Consider the following 21535-nt stretch of genomic DNA (forward strand, 5'->3'; position numbering starts at 1 on the left):
AGAGCCACCATAAAAAAAAAAATGGGGCTCCTGAGACAAACCATTCCAGAGACGGCCTTGGGAAATGGGGAGTAAACCGGTTCACAGAGAAAGCAGTCAGCTACTAACCAGAGATACACAGAACACCTGCCTTGTAGATAAGCCCCTTCCCTACGCTTGCTCAAGGTTAACAAAAAAAGCTGCAAGGCACGTAGCAACCTATTCCTCTCTCCTAGAGACCCCCTCCCTTAATGTATCCCTTTGACCTAGTACTTTTCCACCGACATTACCACTTTTAGACTGCCATACAAGGCCCGCTACTGAAAATTATCCAATGAACTTACACCAGCCTATAATATGTTAATTTTGTGGTTTTGCCCTTTAAAAGCTGTGTGGGATAGCTGCTCGGGGCTCCTCTCACTTGCTTGCTGCTTGCAGCAGTAGGGGGCCCATTTGTACAAATGAAATAAAATTACCTCCTGCTCTATTGCATCGTCTGGTCTGGAGTCTGTGTTTCTGGGGTCGTCACAAGAGGACACCGCTTTTGGGGTCCTACATTCATCATCTTAGGACAAGCAGAGAACGGTCATCTCTTGGTCTCAGAGATAAACATTCAGTTCTCACTTAAGAGTGTTTGCAATAAACCTGACTTCAAGACACATCCCAGGTAAAAGAAAATCAGGCTTTGCATTCTTGCAAAGAATAACCAGTGAGATGTGTAGGACCACAAGTGGCCTGTGAGAGGTAGCAATGGATGTGAATAAAACATAAGCTGGACAGTGGGCATAGGGGTAGAGGATGGAGGGAGAGTTGAAGAGGTCAAGGTGGGAAGGCTAGGTTGATGCTGTGACTCGCAGGATTTTATAGTAACAGATTGCTGGTTTACTCACTGTGCAGGGCCATCATTTGTGGCAGGGGACTCTGCTCACAGAAGTCATACTATCTTTGGTACCTAGGCTAGTGGGGTAAGAATAGTAGAATCCTGTCCCATGATAGCACAAGGAAAAGGGAACATGGTAACACACAACCTATCCCGTTCAACTTCTTCCTCACATGCCTCTCATTAGTTCACACAAGTTAGTCAAGCACACATGGGAGGGGAAGTGGCTGCTGATCAAGTCTATCTTTTTAAAGTTGTGTTTATTTATTTGGATGGTAGATCAAAAGCAACAGCTAGAGAAAAAGGGAGAGAGAGATTTTTCAACTGCTGGTTCACTCTCCAAATCCCTGCAACAGCTGGGGCTAGGCCAGGCCAAAGTCAGGATCCAGGAACTCACTCCACAAGGGTGGTAGGAACCCAAAGACTTGGCCCATTTTCTGTGTCTCCTGGGCACATTTATAAAAGCTGGGAAAGCAGAGTAGCCAAGGCCCAAACTAAGCATTTGATATGGATACAGGCATTATAAGTGTTGACTTAACCTACTGTGCCACTACGCTTACCCTAATAAAGTTTATTTTATGAAAGGTTCTATGTGCAGCAAAACTCAGGTTCAACTCATATGAATATGAATTATGAGCATGTTCTTAATTTTCTTTGTTGTTTTCTCCTGAATCTTTTCTGTTTCAGAAGATAAGTGCTTTCTCTCACTGAATAAAAAGCTTAAAAGTTTAAGAAAAAAAAATGATGAGTGCTAAAACTCTTCCAAATTAACCTACATAAGAATTTAAAATTCTATATCTTCCCACTGAATTGATAACTATATCATTATGAAATCTCTCTGTCTTGTCAGATCTCAGGATAGTCTTCCATTCAAAATATGTAGGTATATTTTCAACATTTTTACTATTAAACATTCAAGGGCTGTATCTTAAATAGCAAATAATTGACTACTTTTTTCCAATAAATAAGATAATTTTGAGTTCTAGCTGGATCACTTAGTTAATTTATATATAAATTTTTATGATATGTTTTACCTGAATTTAGCATCTTACTTTGTTTCCTGTTTTCTTATCCCTCATTTTGAATCTATATATTTTCTTAATTTCCTCTTCCTTGGTTTGTTACTTATGTATTCCTTAATTATTTTTGTGGTTACCCTATCAGTTGTCAGATTTACTGCTGACTTATCATCAGTGTATTTCAAATTTACTACTTTTCAAAACACTAGAATCTTATTTACTGTAATCATTTCACTTTCATCTTTTTCCATTATCAGAATTTAAATTGCACATATTTTACAACAAGTAAGGTATCCATGTGATTGCTTTCTAAACTCAATAACCTAGATTTACCCCTACATTTAATCCTTCTGTTGTTTTTCATTCCTGCTTATATTGCTATGTTTTAATCTTAGATCATTTTCCTTCTGCCAAAAGCAAAACTCTTTTAAGAATCATTTTCATACAAATTTCTTGCCAATGTATTTTTTAAGATTTATTTATTGTCTGAGAGTAAGCAAGGCAATGAAACAGATATAGATTTGACAGACAGATAGATAGATACATAGATACACAGATATATAGATGGCAGATCATCTGATAGATAAAAAGAAAGAGAGAAAGAGAGAGAACTCCCAATCTGGCAAACACTTCAAATGACTACAGTAATTGGGGTTGTGCCAAGCCAAAGCCAGGAACTGAGAGCCAAGTCCAAGTCTCCCATATGGGTTACAGAAACTCAATTATTTGAACCATAACCTGTGCCTCACAGGGTCTGCATTAATAGGAAACAAGAATCAAAAGCTGTAGGTGGGTATTGAACCCATGCACTCTGGTGTAGAATGTGGGCATCTTTACTGGCCTGTTTAACTGGGAGACCCAATGTCCTGCCCTACTGCATTTTGTTTGGTACATAAACCTATGTACAAGAGAGGTCTTCAAAAAATTGATGGAAAATGCATATTTTGAAAAATGTACATGAATTCCAAAGCTATGCCAAAATAACTTTTTATTACCAGTTTTCCACAAACTTTTTGAAGTTCACTGCTGTTTTGCCTTCCTTTGTGAAGTTTACTCTTGCTTGTACACTTCTGGGTTCCTCTAGTGCTTTCTTCACCTTCAGTCTGTTGCTCCATGGTTTTTTTGTCTCTGAAAAGCTGACTCTCAGTCTCACTGCTGTACTTCAGAAAGCAGCATGAGTTGAGCTTTTGCTGGTATTAAGAGGATCTCTTAGATTTTCGTTATCAACAGTTGTTGTAGCTCATAATGAGATGTGGTTTTCATTGAATATATACTGTTTATAGTTCACAATAGTTAGTAACTAATTGTAACTTGGATTTTTCAGTTGTGAAAATTTTTTTTGACCCAATTTTATACATTCATCTTCTGTACTGGAATTCTCCATTGTTACCACTTTTCTGCAAAAATTAAGCACAATAATTTAAAGCTCATATCTGATAAATCCAATATCTGAATCACCCATACAACCAATCTGTATTCTTTTTATCCCCTCTTGGCTTTTATTCACTTGGATCTATCTTCTGGTAATATTTTTTATTGCATGCTAAAATGTCATATATGAGAATTTATGGAGTCTTTTCCTTGTATACATATTTAATTTTATCTGGCAATGATTTAGAATATGAGAAAGCTTAACCTTTGCAAGACAATGCAGTCATTGGTGCCTCTGCATGCATCCCACTGTGTGTTCAAAGATATGTGCACCCTGGTTAATGGGTGCAACAGTAAATTGTTCTGATATTCTTCTGGCTTCCATTTTTCACATTGCACTCAGAAGCACAAGCCTAAAATAAACAGACTGTGGATTGGGGCCATGCAAGTCTCTTCTTTTATTAAGGCTGTGCTCCAAAAGCACTTTCTCTGTCCTTAAAGAGCCTAGGATTTTCCAGCTAAACTTAAAAATGGACTTTTTCTGTGTCCATTCTCCACATATTTTGTTCTTCATCCAAACTGTTTTTTTTTTCCTCTGCTTTTCATGTTATTGTAAAAGAGACTTCATTGTGCCCTAGTGCATATGTTAGAATATAAAATAAAAGAAGAATAAATGTTCAAACAGAAAGGTCAGCAAGTCTCTAACTAAAAAAAAAAAAAAATTAAGTAGGTCAAAAGATTCCAAAGGAAATGAATGGAAGAATATGGCTGAAATATAAGCAGCCCCTTGAACTCAAGATCAAATAAAGAACAAATCGAAGGCTTGGACACATTTATGAAGGCAGATAATTTGAAAAATGTAATCCTCAACTAAGCTAAGAAACATCCAAGGAAGGCAGCACTTGAGTCCAAGGGGAGGAACTTCCGGAGAGAAACTCTTACAACATTTTCCTGACTTGAAAGCTGAGTTAGGAGGAAGCAAACAGAACTCAACCCCCAGGCCAAATTTCAGGCTCAACTGGCTGGGCTTCCAGGACATCCTACACACCATACAAGGGCAGGGAAGCCAAGACCACCCACATTCTCAGGCTTCCAGAGGAAAGGAACCTCAAGGGGGTGCTTGATTTATGAGGAATAGCTGGCCTGCCCTGATGCATTTAAGAAATGGAACCTTGTCCAACACTCTCACCTGGGATTGAGGACTCTGGAAAACAGAGTCCTAGGGTGTTAGCCAGAAGTTACTGAACCCTTAACTGTTTGCCACGCTGTGGTTTTGCACACAGAATCCCCTTCTATGCTCCCTCGAATCCTGTGAGGCATAAGTCACTATTGCATCAGTTTTTGTCAGTGAGGAAGAAGCTTGAGCCATGTTGGCTAACTTATCAATGAATATGCTATAAACATGTAAGGGACAATACAGACAGGATTCAAACCCAAGCCTTTCTCACCTAGGGCCTGCATTCTGGGCCACCTAGGGTGTTAGATGGATGAGCAGATAGTCATGAATTGAGAAGCAAATGCAATATGCATATGATTTATAGGGTATACCACTTAAATGAATGAATCTCACAAGACAACGATTTCAGAGAAGGCGACTTGCAACTATACAACAATAACAGCAAACAGGAAAACTACTATATTTAGACAGGCTCTAAAATTTTGAATTTCTATTAATTGGGCCCACTCCTTTATTAACTGTTATTATTCTAATTTATTGATCTTAAAATAGTACTGTTAAGATTTAAAATTGTGGCTATAATATGTTAATTCCTGTGCTGTTGCTATCTGCATTCAGACTTTCTCCTTTTTTTTTTTTTTTTTTTTTTTTTACAGGCAGAGTTAGACAGTGAGAGAGACAGAGAAAGATCTTCCTTTTTCCGTTGGTTCAACCCCCAAATGGCCTACAGCCGGCGCGCTGCACCGATCCGAAGCCAGGAGCCAGTTGCTTCCTCCTTGTCTCTCATGTAGGTGCAGGGTCCACATCCTCCACTGCCTTCCCGGGCCACAGCAGAGAGCTGGACTGGAAAAGGGGCAAGGACAGAATCCGGCACCCTGACCGGGACTAGAACCCGGGGTGCCGGCGCCACAGGTGGAGGATTAGCCTAGTGAGCCATGGCGCCAGTTGACTTTCTCCCTTTTAACACAATGCTCAGTACAGTGCTTAACATAATACATGCATTCAATAAGTATTTTTTAAATAATGAGGTAGGTAGTATTTCCCTCATTTTACAGATGTGGCAACTGACACTCACAGAAAACTTACTAAAAGACCACAAAACCTCATGTAGGATTCAAATGTATTTTTTAACTTCAAAACCCATACATTTGGTACAATATCAAAAGCCACAAAATTACCAAATTATGTTGTTATAGAAATGAAGAAAGTGACTTGAAAGGAGATTGCACTTGAGCAGGGTCTTAAATAATGAGCAAAAGCGTTCACAGGACAAAAAATGATTTTATATGGGGATGTGGAAGAGGGTGGAGGAAACTATTCTCGGCCACTACTTCCAAATTTGTTCACATCATGACACATAGAACAATATTTATGACTCACTTTGGGAAATGGGGAAACAATAGTGGTAACATTCCTGAGTTCTGTGGCCACTCCTGGCTGTGACCAGCTACTCATGAACTAAGGAACCCATATCTCATCAAACCTCTAGTCATGGGCTGAATAAAAATGTTCAGGATTTACCTGTTGAAAACCTGTGTACATAAGATACCATACAAAAATATAGATTTCAGGAAATGTGTAAAATATGTTAGAAACTGAGACATTCAGTTTGGTTTGGAAAATATGGTAGCAGATATGATTGGAAAAGTAATTTAGTATCAAATTCTGAAGTTTCTTTTGTTTAATACACTGAAATTGTTAAATTACATTAACAATTTAAAACATAATAATGTGAGGATTTTCCTTTCTCACTGTTTTCTTCAATATCATTTTGTTCATTTAAAGTTATATTTCTAACTTTGGGTTCCTTTCTGTCATGCATTGGTTAGTCTTAGACAAAACTTTCTACTGAGATCAATTATGAAGGCTTAATAAAGCGAAACAAAATGACTGTTTAAAAGTTTTGGAGACCAACTAAGGCAGTAAGAAAATGAAGGACCAAGTCCTGGAGAGAATGGAAGTGCATTGAGATGAACCCTCATTTGTGTTTAGTTTTTCACCTTGGCAGCCAGTTCTTAGTTCTGAAGGTAGGGCATGACCTCAACCAGCAGTCTAGAAACTTGAGGAGCCAGCATCAGTGAACTTAGAGAAGTGACTCTGACATTCTACACAGAATTTCTACTCCAGGCACTGACCTGCTCTGAGATGCTGAGAAACGCTGAGGCCGCGCTCAGAAACTGAACAGCTTAGCAGAAATTTTAAAAGTCTCATGGCATAAGAAGACAAGAAACACCATTCAGATCCCCTAAATGTGAATGATCTCATTTAAACACCTAAGTTTTTATTAAATTGAGATTCTAGAAAACATTGCATACAAGGAGTGAGAACAAACTAAAAATAGACCAGTTTTGTCTGGATGGAAGTGACTTGTTGGTATTTTGTTTTGGGCTGGAAAACAAACACACCAAATTCTCTGTGGATGAAGACATGATCCAGAGTCTCAGTCTTCCTACACACTGCACAGCATTCAATAAAAACTTACAAAACATGTCATTAAACATGGCCAAATAACAAAAGGCAAAGACAAAACAGACTCAGATGCCCAGGTGAAACAAATTTTGAAGATAAACACAGATTTTAAAATAACTGGGATTAATGTACCTAATGAAATAGATGACGATTTGAAAAAAACTGCTGAAAAACAGCTTTAACAAAGGACTCAGAATGCTTAGATAATTTAAGAATTAAAAGACAGATTTAATGACATCTCAGAAACTACAGAAAACAGATTAGGATTGGACTGTAATTTGTACAAAATAACTCAGAATGAATCACAAAGATATGAAGAACACAAATCTATAAACTATTCCAATGAATAGAAAATTAGCAATTTGCCATTTATTAGTGAAATAGATTAATTATATTGATATACTAGCTACAAAAATTTAGGAAAAACTTGAAAGGTAGGTCAATTCAAAGTGGTTTATAAGCCAACAAATACATAGGAATAAATCTAATAAAGATTGCTGTATCATTACATGGAAGTCTATAAAACATTAAATGAGAAATCAAGACCATCTTATTGATGGAAGAAAATGCCCTAGTAAGAGATATATATTGAAGAACAACATCTTAATAATACGAAATCCTCCAATCTCTCACCATGGCATTCCCCAACCCCCTGCTCATTTATTCGGGTATTTTTGATGTTTTCTCTGCTGTCTAAATGTCTATAGTTAGTATATAAAAGCAATTAAACCATATACAATATTCCATCCTTATCCACAATTAGAAGTATAATGAATTATTAGATATTTATGTTTTTCTGTTACTGTGCCTAATTTACAAATTAAACTTTGTCATAGCTATGGATGCATAGGTAAAGACATAGTACCTATAAGACTCCATACTATGTGAAATTTAAGGCATCCACTGGGGATCTTGGAACATGACCTCCTCCAGTAAGGGGGACTACTAGACACGGTGTCAATGCTTTTAAGTTAAAATCCAACTTTACTTTAACCAGTGGGCTAATTTATCATTTGGTGTATGGGATGTATAAACAGAACTTTAGTAAAATTAGGAGAAATTATGTTGATCAAAAATATTATTCAAAGAGCAGAAAAGCAAGTGATAGAATTTGAATGAACAATGACATTATAAATTGGGGGGACTTTAAAAAACTCCTGGGAAATGGAATTAAATGATATCTATTTTTATGCAAAAAATTTTGAAACCCATGCATATAATGAGTCTTCAAGGCATTTGTGGAAAATGCATATTATGGAAACACCACACATAGATTTCATATTTGTTGATTGAGTACTTTTTGATTCTGTCAAATAAACAGGTCTTTATGTTCTAGAAAATGATACCACAGATATTTTCTTAAAGTTTTCTTTATCATCCAGTGGCATCTTAATGCATAAATCCTAAGAACCCACCCTATGCCACAAGACCCAGGTGGAACAATCTCTTGCCTGAGTCTCTGGCCATCCGTCCCTTATCGCTCTCCCCTTGCTGCTGCTCTGCTTGGGCCTCACTCTTCCTTCTGCCCAGAAGCTCTCCCTGCAGGTCTTCACAGAACAACTTGGTTCTGTGTTCAAATCTCACCTCCACACATAGGTCTTCCTATCACTCCCTCCTCCTCAATGGTCTTGTTTTCTTATCTTCATAACCTCACCTATTCCTACCCCAAATATAAGCTACCCAAAGCCAAGCACTTTGTGTTTCTTATTTTGGATGTATCTTCAGGACTTGCTTATACAGTGCGCTCAATAAATGCAAATAGAAAAATTAGACAAATAAATGAACAAATGCAATATAACACCACAGTAGTGACTGAAAGAAAAGCCTTGTAATTTAGGATCTTGAATTTAAAGCATAGACTCGGAGTGAAATAAAGCTGGTGGTCATGAGGCAGAATGAAATTATCAACCACACATTGAATACTCGCTGTAGCTACTGACTCCAGCTTCCTGCTAATGCTGACATTGTGAGGCAGCCACGGTGGCTCCAGTAACTGGGTTCTTGCCACCCACAGGGAGACCTGAACTGAGTTCCTGGCTGCTGACTGCTCCTGTAGAATTTGGAGAGTGAGCCAGTCGATAGGAGCAATTTTTCCCTCTGTGTGCGTGTGTCTATGTGTATCTCCCGAAGTCCCAAATAAATAAATGAAAGTTGAAGGAAAGAAATGAAAGATAAAGAGCAAGAGAGAAAGAAGTAAGAAGGAAAGAAAAAAGGAAGGAAGGAAAGAAGGAAGGAGGAAAGAAAAAAAGAAGACAAACATATAATCTCTGTGTAAAATGAAAATATTGTAAATGTGAGTTGTGAGAAAATTAGTTTTGCAACACAATATACGATATGCTCTAAAACTTCATTCAGGCTAAGTTGAATATTGAGCCATACAGTAAATAATGAATAAAGTCTATTCATTGTCTTCTGATGTCTAATCTTATTATTGAAAGGAGTGCATCTGCATACCAGACGTCTTTAAAATCACACTATTGTTGTGTCCAGATCCTTGGATTCCCAAATGCCACCAGAGACTTGAACACACCGAAATGCAAGAGCAAGGTTTATTTTGGAAGTACAAGCTGCAGCAGGGACCCCGTCTACTCAACCGTGCAGCGTAGGGCAGAGGAAGGCCCCAAGCCTTCCTTGGGAGCCTCTTTCAAAGCCGGGTTACAGTCATCAAGGGGTGTGGAGTAAGAGTGGATTGGCTGGGGTCACTTCTGGTACTTCCTGATTGAACGTGGTTGTTCCTGATTGGGTCAGACCCAGGGGATTTCCTTATATGGTGAACGCTAGCAAGCTGTTTTGGTCTCCCCAGAGTGACACTGCTTTTATGGAAGTCAGGCTTTCTGCTCGAATGGAGGCACTTTTTCGAAACATTGTTACTCCAGCCCTTCACTATCGACAATAACTCCATATTTTAGATACAAAGCGTTTAATGTTTCTTGTTCTGCAATCATTTTTCCCAGTTTGTGACTTGCTTTTTCATTTTTAAAATAATTTCTCTCTAAAAACATAGTTTTTTGATTGGATGAAGTTCAGTTTTTGATTTTTTTAAGGGATTTGACTTCATTTATTTTAAGAAATCTTTCCTAATGGCAAGAGTATGGTGATTTTCTACTATTTCTTCTTTCAAAAGTTGCATTCTAACTTTCAAAAAAAATTAAATAAATAAAACTCTGCTTTACAAAGTCTGTGCAAAACTTCTTTTGATGGCCGGCGCCGTGGCTCACTAGGCTAATCCTCTGCCCGAGGTGGTGGCACACTGGGTTCTAGTCCCGGTCGGGGCGCCGGATTCTGTCCCCGTTGCTCCTCTTCCAGTCCAGCTCTCTGCTGTGGCCCGGGAAGGCAGTGGAGGATGGCCCAAGTCCTTGGGCCCTGCACCCGCGTGGGAGACCAGGAGAGGCACCTGGCTCCTGGCTTCAGATCAGTGAGGTGCGCCAGCCGTAGCGGCCATTAGGGGGTGAACCAACGGAAAAAGGATGACTTTTCTCTCTGTCTCTCTGTCTCTCTCTCACTGTCCACTCTGCCTGTCCACAAAAAAAAAAAAAAAAAAAAAAAAAAAAAAAAAAAAAAATTTTGTTCCCATGTATGCAATGGACTTTTCTTTCAATACTTTCAAGACTTTTCCCTAACCACAACCCTAACCCTAGTCCTATGCCTAAACCTAGCCCTAGCCCTAACACTAGCCTTATCCCTAACACTAGCCCTAGCCCTAACCCTATACTTAACCCTAACCTAAGCCCTAGTCCTAGCCCAATACAAGTCATAGCCCTATCCCTAACCCTAAGCCTAACCCTAGCCCTTGCCATAACCTTAGCCCTAGCCCCAACACTAGACCTACCCCTAAATTTAACCCTAAACCTAACCCTAATAGTAGCCCTACCCTAGCCATAGCACTAGCGCTAGCCCTAACACTAACCTGAACTCTAACCCTAGTCCCAGCCTTAACCGTAACACTAAACCTAAACAGAGGCTGTGTATCCCGCCTGTGCATGTGGGTGCCAGACTGAGTGAGGGTGGGCACGGGTCTTGTGTGTCCTGCTTTGGGCTGCGGGTGCCAGGCCGAGTGAGTGAGTGAGGGCCACGGGGCTGTGTGTCCCGCATAGGCCTGGGGGTGCCAGGCTGAGTGAGCGCTAGCACAAAGGCTGTGTGTCCCATGTAGTGCCCTTGTGCCAGGCCAAGTGGTCACGCACACAGGGGCTTATGTCCCACGTGGGCCTGTGGGTGCCAAGCCGAGTGAGGGCTGGCATGGGGGCTGTGTGTTCCACATGGGCCTGCAGGTGCCTGGCTGAGCGAGCATGGTCACAGGTGTTAGGAAACTGGCCCAGTTTTAGCCAGGTGGCTGCATGGCCCAGCTACCTGAGCCAGGCTCCCTGCCCCCCCCCCCCAATCCTAATGGGATTCGCTGCTCCAGCTTCCCTGCCCACCCTCAGGCAAAGTTTTCAAAGGGCCTGTTCCTGCACACGAGCTCTCTTGGTTCTTCTCTCTTGGCTCTGCTCCCTGCTCTCTTGGCTCTTCCCTCCTGCTCTCTTGGTCCTTCTCTCCTGCGCTCTCTTGGCCTCTCTTGGCTTCTCTCCTCCTCTCTTCTCTCTCTTCTCTCCTCACTAGCTCCTCTCCTCTCTGTATCTCTCTTATACTCTCTTTCTCTCCCTTTCCCTTCGCAGCCCCTTCACTCCGGTTTGTTGGGTATTCCCCAATAAACGCTTTCCCTTACTCCGGTGTTCGGTGTGTTTTGCGACAGCTAACATTAATATATAACAACGCGAGCTGTGTGTCCTGTGTGAGCCTGGGGGTCCCTGGGTGAGTGAGCGTGGGCACTGGTGCTCTGTTTCTTGAGTTTTTGTTTTTTTTTTTAAATATTGTGCATGAGGGCTAAGAAATACTGTAGAATAGAAAAGAAAAAATGAAGACATGTATTTCTTCATCTTCCAAACATATATTTCAAAATCGATGGGTCAGAAAAGACAATGTACTGAGCTGGTGCTGTGGTGTAGTGGGCTAAGCCATCATCTGCAGCACTGGCATCCCATATGGGCACTGGTTCACCTCCTGGCTGCTCCATTTCCCATCCAGCTCCCTGCTAATGCACCTGCAAAGGCAGCCAAAGATAGCGCAAGTGCTTGGGCCCCTGCACCAACGTGGGAGACACAAATGAAGCTCCTGGCTCCTGGTTTCAGCCTGACACAGGCCTGGCCATTGCCTCCATTAGGAGAGTTAACCAGTGAATGGAAGATTTCATTATTTCTGTCTCTTCTTCTATCTCTGTAATTCTGACTTTCAAATTTAGCTATAAATAGATAAATCTTTTTTTAAAAGTTTAGAAAAACAATTTATATATAGAATTAAGGTCATGGAGAGATCTTATCAGAACAATTAAACAACTTCCAAAGAATAATGTCTTGAGTAAATTCTGTGTCTTTCTCAGTAGAGAATGCAGAGATTATGCTTAAAGTTGACCATTCAAGGAATAGACATGCTTCTTTACTGAATCACATATGAGATGATGGGGTTGTTATCAGGGAAGCAGACTTTGGTTTTCTATTTTGTACTTTTATATTGTTTGAAATCATTACGCATAAAAATCTTACATGTGCACACGTGCAGTAAGAGGAGAAGAAAAAGAACAATGTAACTCCTAATCAGTTAATTATGATTTTACTTATTCCCTTTTACTGAATTTAGATTGTCTTTTATCCAACAGAAATATTAACATGTTTCCCAGAAGCTGTTTTCATGATCTGTGTGCATGTGTTATACACCTATACATCCTATACATCCAACTCTCAAATTTCATTAAACACCAGCCAAAACCATAGTTGTCATACTATCAATACAGAGTTTAAAACCTTCAAACAGCAATATATTAAATTATTATAGATTACTTTTAATCATTTCATAAATAAGATAACTATATGTTTAAAACCAAGAGTTTTAAATTCTCATCAAATAATTATTTTAAATAATTTTGTGTTTTCCTTGGAATATTCTCAAAATAAAGGAGATTTTTATTATTTTAGGAAGTGATGGAACATGGTTATACCTATCAATCTTGTCATGAACAGCTTTGTGAGAAAGAAGTCACAATTTCCTTGGCAGTTTTGGACAAATATGGATAACCAAATCTTCATTTTACAGGCTGAAGTCTATTTCCTGGTAGCTGTTATTCAGTGGTCCCCATCTAAGCACATTGGAACACATAACTCTCTTCATCCCATCAAGTGCATCTTCCTGGTTCATTTGGAATGGACATCCTTGGTGCCACCAGCTGTTCTGGTGGATTTTTGCAAACTCAGAGAATAGAACTTATGGTTTCCTTGTCTATTGGAAATGCCTTTTGCTCTTAATCAATGGCTTATTAAGACATACAGAAATCTATATCACCAATGCAGGAGTCAAATAAGTGGAATAGAATTAAGCCTTGAATAACAAGATGCTTGTAGGAATGATGATAAGTTTCTAGTTTATGGAATCTTAATGTATCTTCTGATTACATGCTGAACATTATATACTATATTACATATGGACATGAATTTATAATTATATAAAACACAAGCATAAGTTTAAAATTTTCTAGTCTATAGATTTTTTTCATATAGTCTATACCCATAATGGTATAATATTAAACACAAATGAAAAGACTGACAAACTACATGACATCCTTAAGACTTCTGTTTAACAAAGTTTAAAAATTAAGAAAATCTGAGAAGATGCTGAGACATAGAAAAGAATTATATCTGCATTTCATTAAATTAAAATTCTATGAAATTATGAAAAAATCTCACAACAAAAGTTGGCACAGAATATAAAGAGATAACTCATAAAATAAAAAAATATATATAGTAAAAACAAATGGAGTTGCATAACCTCGCTAGTAGTCAGGGTATTCAAATTAATAATTAGCAAATATTCTTATTTATCACTTAGAAAACATGATGAAGAAGATGTAATCCAGAATATAAACAAAAAGCACATATTTTGAACAAATGTAATATATGTATGGGACTGATAAACACCCATAGCATTTCATTACATGGAGGTAAAGGGTGGAAACACGTATTTCAGATCAAATAAAGTAATTCTGTAGAGATGGAAGCTATTTTGAAAGTAAATTGTGCAATTAAAGTGAACTAGCCAAATCTCAACAGAATATTTAATTAAAAATAAAGACACCTAACTTTATCAACGTAGACCCAGTAAGATTTTTGAAGAACAGCTTCTTCACCTAGCAGATATTAAAATGTGTTTCACATTAACAAAACTTAAACTATGTGGCCTTGATATCAATAAGAAAGAGTAAAAAATGGAAGAGTATGCAAAGGTTTCAAGTTTGTACAAAAAAAATCCTATTTGAAAATAGTAGCACATTAATTCATCATATTCATTGAATATTTAATTATGGAAGAATCAATTCTAAACTGATAAAGAAACAAGGAAACCATATAAAATTTAGCATTTAGAAATTCAAAATATCATAGGAGTCCTATTAGAACATTTGCAGCTTATAAGACATGGTATGGAAATAAACTTTAATTTATGAATTACTTGAGTAAGGCTAGCATGAGCCTAGAAGTTAGAAAGCAGTGGTGTTGTGCTTGTGACATTGAGCTGTATGTGAGCTGCTGCTCATTGTTCCCACAGGAAGAAATCCTGGTCTGCTTGAGTTTCAGAGGTTGAAATAAAACTACAGTTAAGAAGAAGTATTTTTATATGAAAGAAAAAGTTATTGAAATGCAAAAGTTTAAAATGATAAAAATATTAGAATACTGCACATAATTTGATCAAATATTTAAGATTCTGTATTTAGTATATTTATAAATATCATTCCATAATTATAATAAAATATAAATTAGAAATATAAATAAATTTCAAAGATAATAAGAAATACCTCATTTATTATTTGCTGTTTGTCAGATTGAAAGACAGTTAAATATTTTACAGTTAGTAGATGTGGGAGATGAGGAATGGGTGTGATCATCAATGGAGGAAAAGTGATTCTGGCATCTTTATATGATTTTTGTCTTCTTGCTTACTGTTTTTTTTTTAACTTTTATTTAATGAATATAGATTTCCAAAGTACGACTTACGGATTACAATGGCTTCCCCCCCATACCGTCCCTCCCACCCACAACTCTCCCCTTTCCCACTCCCTCTCCCCTTCCATTCACATCAAGATTCATTTTCGATTATCTTAACATACAGAAGATCAGCTTAGTATACATTAAGTAAGGATTTCAACAGTTTGCTCTCACACAGAAACATAAAGTGAAAAATAATAGATGATTTTTTTAAATGATGATGAAATCAGATCAGACCTATTGTCATGTTTAATCCCAGTGAGAGTCAAGTTGGGAATTGATAATTTCTTTTTTTTTCTTTTTTTACAGAGGATCAGTTTAGTATGCATTAAGTAAAGATTTCAACAGTTTGCACCCCCATGGAAACACAAAGTGAAATATATTGTTTGAGTACTCGTTATAGCATTAAATCTCAATGCACAGCACATCAAGGACAGAGATCCTACATGAGGAGTAAGTGCACAGTGACTCCTGTTGTTGACTTTACCAATTGACACTCCTGTCTATGGCATCAGTAATCTCCCTATGCTCCAGTCATGAGTTTCCAAGGCTATGGAACCCTCTGAGTTCTCCGACTCTTATCTTGTTTAGACAAGGTCATTGTCAAAGTGGAGGTTCTCTCCTCCCTTCAGAGAAAGGTACCTCCTTCTTTGATGACCTGTTCTTTCCACTGGGATCTCACTCAGAGAGATCTTTTGCCAGAGTGTCTTGGCTTTCCATACCTGAAATACTCTCATGGGCTTTTCAGCCAGATCCGAGTGCCTTTAGGGCTGATTCTGAGGCCAGAGTGCTATTTAGGACATCTGCCATTCTATGAGTCTGCTGAGTATCTCACTTCCCATGTTGGATCACTCTCCCCTTTATTTATTCTATCGGTTAGTGTTAGCAGGTACTAGACTTGTTTATGTGCTCCCTTTGACACTTAGTCCTTTCATTATGATCAATTGTGAACTGAAATTGACCACTTGGACTAGTGAGATGGCATTGGCACATGCCACCTTGATGGGATTGAATTGGAGTCTCCTGGTATGTTTCTAACTCTACCATTTGGGGCAAGTCAGCTTGAGCATGTCCCAAATTATACATCTCTTCCCTCTCTTATTCCCACTCTTATGTTTAACAGGGATCACATTTCAGTTAATTTTCAACACTTAAGAATAACTGTGTATTAATTACAGAATTAAACCAGTCATATTAAGTAGAACAGACAAAAAAACTACTAAGAGGGATAATGTGTTAAGTTGTTCATTAACAGTCAGGGCTATGCTGATCAAGTCACCATTTCCCATAGTGTCCATTTCACTTCAACAGGTTTCCTTTTTGGTGTTCAGTCAGTTGTCACCGATCAGGGAGAACATATGGTATTTGTCCCTTTGGGACTGGCTTATTTCACTCAGCATGATGTGTTCCAGATTCCTCCATTTTGTTGCAAATGACTGGATTTCATTGTTTCTTACTGCGGTATAGTATTCTAAAGAGTACATATCCCATAATTTCTTTATCCAGTCTGCCGTTGATGGGCATTTAGGTTGGTTCCAGGTCTTAGCTATTGTGAATTGAGCTGCAATAAACATTAAGGTGCAGACAGCTTTTTTGTTTGCCAATTTAAATTCCTTTGGGTAAATTCCAAGGAGTGGGATGGCTGGGTTGAATGGTAGGGTTATCTTCAGGTTTCTGAGGAATCTCCAGACTGACTTCCATAGTGGCTTGACCAGTTTGCATTCCCACCAACAGTGGGTTAGTGTCCCTTTTTCCCCACATCCTCGCCAGCATCTGTTGTTGGTAGATTTCTGCATGTGAGCCATTCTAACCGGGGTGAGGTGAAACCTCATTGTGGTTTTGATTTGCATTTTCCTGATTGCTAATGACCTTGAACATTTTTTCATGTGCCTGTTGGCCATTTGGATTTCCTCTTTTGAAAAATGTCTATTGAGGTCCTGGGCCCATCTCTTAAGTGGGTTGTTGGTTTTGTTTTTGTGGAGTTTCTTGATCTCTTTGTAGATTCTGGTTATTAACCCTTTATCTGTTGCATAGTTTGCAAATATTTTTTCCCATTCTGTTGGTTGTCTCTTCACTCTCCTGACTGTTTCTTTTGAAGTACAGAAACTTCTCAATTTGATGCAATCCCAATAGTTAAATTTGGCTTTGACTGCCTGTGCCTCCCGGGTCCTTTCCAGAAATTCTTTGCCTGTGCCAATATCTTGAAGGGTTTCTCCAATGTTCTCTAGTAACTTGATGGTGTCAGGTCGTAGATTTAGGTCTTTAATCCATGTTGAGTGGATTTTTGTGTAAGGCGTAAGGTAGGGGTCTTGCTTCATGCTTCTGCACGTGGAAATCCAGTTTTCCCAGCACCATTTATTGAATAGACTGTCCTTGCTCCAGGAATTAGTTTTAGATCCTTGATCAAATATAAGTTGGCTGTAGATGTTTGGGTTGATTTCTGGTGTTTCAATTCTGTTCCATTGGTCTATCCATCTGTTTCTGTACCAGTACCATGCTGTTTTGATTACAACTGCCCTGTAGTATGTCCTGAAATTTGGTATTGTGATGCCTCTGGCTTTGTTTTTGTTGTACAAGATTGCTTTAGCTATTCGAGGTCTCTTGTGCCTCCATATGAATTTCAGCACCAATTTTTCTAGATCTGCGAAGAATGTCTTTGGTATCTTGATTGGGATTGCATTGAATCTATAAATTGCTTTTGGGAGAATGGACATTTTGATGATATTGATTCTTCCAATCCATGAGCATGGAAGATTTTTCCATTTCTTGGTATCCTCTTCTACTTCTTTCTTTAAGGTTTTGTAATTTTCATCGTAGAGACCTTTAACGTCCTTGGTTAAGTTTATTCCAAGGTATTTGATTGTTTTTGTAGCTATTGTGAATGGGATTGATCTTAGAAGTTCTTCCTCAGCCATGGCATTGTCTGTGTATACAAAGGCTGTTGATTTTTGTGCATTGATTTTATATCCTGCCACTTTGCCAAACTCTTCTATGAGTTCCAATAGTCTCTTAGTAGAGTTCTTTGGGTCCCCTAAATAAGAAATCATGTCATCTGCAAAGAGGGATAGTTTGAGTTCTTCCTTCCCAATTTGTATCCCTTTAATTTCTTTTTCTTGCCTAATAGCTCTGGCTAGAACCTCCAGAACTATATTGAATAGCAATATTGGACAGGCAGAGTGGACCGTGAGAGAGAGAGAGACAGAGAGAAAGGTCTTCCTTTGCCGTTGGTTCACCCTCCAATTGCCGCTGCGGCCAGCGCGCTGCGGCTGGTGCACCGTGCTGATCCGAAGGCAGGAGCCAGGTGCTTCTCCTGGTCTCCCATGAGGTGCAGGGCCCAAGCACTTGGGACATCCTCCACTACCCTCCTGGGCCACAGCAGAGAGCTGGCTTGGAAGAGGGGCAATGGGACAGTATCCGGCGCGCCGACCGGGACTAGAACCTGGTGTGCTGGCGCCACAGGCGGAGGATTAGCCTAGTGAGCCGCGGCGCTGGCCTTGCTTACTGTTATCACCATTATCCATCATCATCCTTCTGCCCATTTCGGGACTAGGCCCTTTTGTTCACTACCACAACTTACTGCTATGAACTTGGTGCTCTTACTAATCCATTTTACAGATGAGAATACTGAACCTTAGCAATGAACTAATTTTGAGTCAAAGAAGTTGTAGTGGTATGGATAGAGTGCCAGTGCTAGTGTATCCTGCATCCAAGCTATATCTGAACCCAGGTATGCTCCAGCATCCAAGCTCTTAGCTTGCAAGGATAATTCTTGTAAAGTGTTTTTGTCAGTTTTGGTTGCTGGAACAAATTTCCATAGGCATAGTGGCTTCAACATGGTTTTGGAGGGTGGAGAGATCAAGTTTAGGTTGCTGGCAAGTTCGGTGTCTGTGGAGGGCCTGCTTTTAGTGTTTAGATGGCTGTCTTCTGTGTCATCTGTGGCAGAGCGAAGAGACAGAGCACCTCTCCTCACAAGGGCCCCCAGCTCTGGATATAAGTTCTTCCTCAAGACTCCACCTCCAAATAACACCATGTTGGGGATTTAGGCTTCAACACAAGAATTTGGGGGAGATGGGGCAGGCAGTCCACAACTAACTCTCTACACTTCATCTTCTGTTTGTTTTGCTGCTATCTCATTCCATTTTGTGTTAAGGAAACATCTCCAAGTTATTTTTCTTGTAACACTAAATGTACAGGGCAATGCTGTGTCACATTTAAAGCCCCAGTCTGAAGTTCAGCATCCCATATGGGCACCAGTTGTAGTCCTGGCTTCTCTACTTCCGATCCAGCTCTCTGCTTTGGCCTGGGAAAGCATCAGAAGATAGCCCAAGTCGTTGGGCCTCTGCGCCAGCATGGAAATCTGAAAGAAGCTCCTTGCTCCTGGCTTTGGATTGGCACAGCTTTAACTCTTGCAGCTATTTGGGGAGTGAAACAGCAGATGGAAGATGTCTCTCTCTGCCTAGTCTTCTCTCTGTGTAACTCTGCCTTTCAAATAAATAAAAATAAACCTTTAAAAAAAACACAAAATCTACAATGTGGTTATAGATATTCAAAGGAAAATGTTGGAAAGGAAGAGAAAGGGGAGGGAGAGGAAATAGGGAGAGGTAAAGGGACAGATAAATGTAAATAAGGAAAACAATGGCCTATAAGTGCAAATTAGGAAAAGAACCTGACATCTTCAAAATGCAAAGCTTATTATCAGATTATCACTACCAATAAGAGAAAAGGATAACTTTCTCACCAGTCCAGGCAATCCATTACAGAGTATGCTTTTAATGTAGTTTTATGTTTTTTAATGCTTACTCAAGTTTTAAAAAAGAAATGTAGATGTTTAGTAACATGCACCATTGCCAGGAATTACTTAACTTTCTGATGGACTTATTAAGATCATGTATCATCAGAAATGTGGAACTCCACAGGGATAAAATGAGAAATACAACGAGAAAGTAAGACTCCCGGCCTGCTCCTTTTCCTCAAGTCTCTCATCAAAGGCACGAGGGGCACTGGACAAGGAGCTCAGTCCAGCCAGCTGGGCTCAGACATCCTGAGACAAGGCTGTACCCGCCCTCCAGGCTGCCTCTCACCCTACCCCCTCCAGTGCGGTCCTCACTGCCCTCCAGAGGCCAAGCTCAGCTCCCCTCCTCCCCTTCAGGGACCAGACCATTCTCCTCACCACCCTCCAGTGCCTGGGCCCAGCTCCCCTCTGGCAGGGCCCTCACTACCCACCAGAGCTGGGACCCACTCCACTCCTTGTCCTCCAGGACCAGCCCCGCTCCCCTCCTTGCCTTCAGGGCAGGGCCCTGCTCCCCTCCTTGCCCTCCAGAGCCAGGCCCTGCTCCCCTCAGGCATGGCCATCAGCACCCTCCAGGGATGGGCCCCACTCCTCTCCTTGCCCTCCAGGGCAGGGCCCTGTTCCCCTCCTCAACTTGGAGGGCTGGGCCCAGATGCCCTTAGGCGGGGCATTCACAACCCTACAAGACTGGGCACCTGCTCCCCTCCTAGCCCTCTGAGCCAGGCCCTGCTCACCTTGGGCTTGGCCCTTGCCACCCTCCAGGGCCTGGCCCCTGCTTCCCTCTTTGCCCTCCAGGGCCTGGCCCTGCTCTACTTGTGGCCCTCCAGGGCAGGGCCCCGCTCCCCTCCTTGCCCTCCATGGCTGCCAGTCCCCCAGGCTCCCCTCCTTGCCCTCCAGGGCCAGGTCCTGCTCCCCTCAGGTGTGGCCCTCGCCACCCTCCAGGGCTGATCCCCTGCTTCCCTCCTTGGCATCCAGCCTGGCCCTGCTCCCCTCAGGTGTGGCCTTCACCCTCCAGGGCCGCCCTGGCTCCCCTCCTTGCCCTCCAGGGCAGGCCCTGCTCCCCTCAGGCATGGCACTTGCAACCCTCCAGGGCTGGGCTCCTGCTCCCCTCCTTGCCTTCCAGAGCCCAGACCTGCTCCGATCCTCACACTCCAGGGCTGGGCCCTGCTCCCCTCTTTGCCCTTCAGGGCTGGGCCACCCTCCCTTTCTCGCCCTCCAGGACCAGAACCTTCTCCCCTCAGAATTGGCCCTCTCCACCCTCCAGGGCCAGTCACCTTCTCCCCTAATCGCCCTCCAGGGATGGGCCCTGCTCCCCTCAGGTATAGCCCTGGCCACCCTCCAGGGCCAGGCTCCTGCTCCTCTGTTCGCCCTCCAGAGCTCGGCTCTGCTCCCCTTGGGCGTGGCCCTCATCACCCTCCAGGGCCAGGCCCTACTCCCCTCCTAGCCCTCCAGGGCCTGGCCCAGCTCCCCTCAGGTGCAGCCCTCGCCTTCCTATAGGGCCTGGCCCCCACTCCCCTCTCACCTTCCAGGGCCAGGTGCAGCTCCACTTGTGGCCCTTCAGCGCAGGGCCCCACTCTACTCCTTGCCCTCCAGGGCAGGGCCCTGCACCCTCCTAGCCCTTGAGGGCAAGGCCCAGCTGACCTCAGGCAGGGCACTTACAATCCTCCAAGGCCAGGCGCTGCTCTTCTGAGGCCCAGCCCTTGCCATCCTGCAGAGCTGGGCCTCACTCCCCTCCTCGCCCTCCAGAGCCCTGCCCTTCTCCCCTCCTTGTCCTCCATGAACACCCCT

This window comes from Oryctolagus cuniculus, chromosome 16, assembly GCF_964237555.1.
Source record: "Oryctolagus cuniculus chromosome 16, mOryCun1.1, whole genome shotgun sequence".
NCBI classification, from domain to species: domain Eukaryota; kingdom Metazoa; phylum Chordata; class Mammalia; order Lagomorpha; family Leporidae; genus Oryctolagus; species Oryctolagus cuniculus.